Source organism: Sphaeramia orbicularis, chromosome 9, assembly GCF_902148855.1.
Source record: "Sphaeramia orbicularis chromosome 9, fSphaOr1.1, whole genome shotgun sequence".
NCBI lineage: Eukaryota > Metazoa > Chordata > Actinopteri > Kurtiformes > Apogonidae > Sphaeramia > Sphaeramia orbicularis.
Genome location: NC_043965.1, coordinates 1,827,153 through 1,829,652, shown reverse-complemented (window position 1 = coordinate 1,829,652; position 2,500 = coordinate 1,827,153). Strand labels below are relative to the sequence as shown.

At 30.5% G+C, this 2,500-nt stretch overlaps 1 pseudogene; it reads right to left on the bottom strand.

Annotated features, from left to right (window-relative positions):
* LOC115425539 (glutathione S-transferase theta-3-like) overlaps positions 1 to 590 on the bottom strand; it is a 7,581-nt pseudogene extending 6,991 nt beyond the window's left edge.
* Between the last annotated feature and the right edge of the window lie 1,910 nt (positions 591 to 2,500).

Here is a 2,500-nt window from a genome sequence, read left to right as displayed (position 1 = left end):
AATCATCCCATGTGATCAGATTTACAGACTTTTCTCTGGACTTGAAGTGGATGAAACGCTGGAACTGAAACCGTCACGTGTGTCGTCTTTAGTCGGACTAATTTTCCCATAATCCTTTGCTCGTACCTCTCAGTCAGGATGAAGCTGCCGTCCTTCATCACAGGGACTTTCCTCATCACACTGACTTTTCCAAACTCGTCGCTGTACTGCTGCCCTGAGACGAACACACACAAAACAGGAAGTCAGCACCTTTGAATTTAATGAACATCTGCACCATCTGTGAATTAAAGATAGAAAATAACAGGATTTACACTGAAAATATAAAATACACACGATAATGTTATGATAAATCACAATAAAGTCCCATTACATTAACTTTTACATTATGTTTATGCATAAAATGGTTCTAATTCTGTCATAAATCATCTTATATTGTAAGTTTATTATTATATGGAGTATACATAGGTGTATGTTACTAGAGTTGTATCTGCTGATTGTTCACAATAATCACAATAAAACCCTCTTATTATAACCATTTATCACATTAACAGCACCATCATTTTCCCTCATATTATCTGACAATTTACCATTTTCAAAGTCTATTTTTCTTCAGTTTTCTCTGTTTTTGACATAATGAGCTTTGAATTTACACCGTAAAAAATCTGTAATTTAACAGAATTTTCACCGTTTATTTGACAGATTTTTCCTGTATTTTTAAGATACAGGAAAATATCAATGAAATGACAAAAACAGACTGTGATTTTACATGTCAAATGTAAAATAACATGAAAAAGTAACTGTGAATTACCATGAAATTTCCATTTTTTTAAAGAAATGTTTTCTTTTTCAAGAAAAATACAGTTAAAATACATTTGCAAATGTATCATAATTTCACAAATATTTATTTTCTATTTATGAGATTAAACTGTTAATCTAAAGTTTAATACTGTTAATAAAAAAAAAAAATAGATCAAATTACTGACAATTAACTGTAAAGAAGTATTAGTTCTGTCAGTTGAACCAGACTTGTTTGTTAATTGACAAATATCTTGTGTAATTACAGGAGGTTTCACAACAAAAATGTTGAATAAATGTATTTTTGTGAATGTGTAACATGTATAAGCACTGATAAACTGTCCAAATACAGTTTTTATCAGTGGATTGGACAACTGAGTGTCACTGAAAATTATTATATATATATTTATAGGGAATTGGATTGTTTTAATACATGAAAATATTCTTTATTAAACATTAAAAAGTCAAAAAAAGCAAAATCTCATATAAAGTTAGGGCAAAAACTGTATTTTAATCATGCAAAATTACTGTATATTTATGAGATGGTTATTTTCCGTTATTTAACAGTATTTTTTTGGCGCCCCAGCTGCCGGAATATTACCTTTTTTTTTTTTTTACAGTGTAGTCTGAGATTTAATATGAACATCTACAGGATCAGTGAATTAAATATGGAAAAATACAGGATTTACACTGAAACATGCAAAAAGCAGAGGCTAGAATAAATAAATGTCAACAAATCAGTGTGGAAAAGGTCAGATGTGAAGTAAAATTCATTTGGAAGTTGCTCAGAAGAAGCTGTTTAAGGTTTAAACGTTGATGATGAAATGCAGAACATTTGAAGACTTTGTGGCAGGACTGACCCAGTTCCAAACAGCAGTTAAACTTATGTAACAGCTTCAGAGTCTGGAGGTCAAACACTAGTGGGTTTCACAAAAGACACACCTTTAACACACACACTGAACACACAACGCAGCAGATGTAAAAACCAACGACGGCATCAAAAGGAGGTTTTCTCTGACTGAAGAATGTGAAAAATACTGACAACACAGTCCCGTCTGGGTGCCTTCCTCTTCTACTGCCAATGGAAATTCTATTGGAATTCATTTGGATCTGGTGACCTCACATCTGTTTTCTTTTTTATTTTTAGTCGGTCTATTTTGATGTATTATTTTTCTATATGTTGTTAAAATGCAAAAATGGCCAATAAAATGAAAGTTTTTTTAAGTATAATTTCATCATTTTATCTTAGCTTGTGCTTCTCCAAATTTCCTGCAAAGATATAACATTAAATATTATATACTTTTTTTTTTTTTTTACAAACATTCCTAGTTGCAATACTTGTATATTTTATTTTTTCTAATGTAAATATGTGCATTCTTACTGTTATTTGTTGTGCTTTGTCATTTCTTGCACTAAACTGGAGCTCTACCTCAATTTCCTTGTACTTGTACAATGACAAAAAAGAGATTCTGATTTTAAAGGGGGAAAAAAATGACATAAAATGCGTTTTTTGTTTTTTTTTACCTTGTACATATCCTATACTACCCGCATATATCCTTATATGTTTATATTTGTTTTTTCTGTAGTATAGAGTTAGCTTTTTTATATTTTAGCCAACCAAGCACAAAATTTTTACTATGTTGAGAAAATACACAGAAAAAGGAAAAAAACAAAACACAAGCTTCATGTTTTAACCTCTTAACAG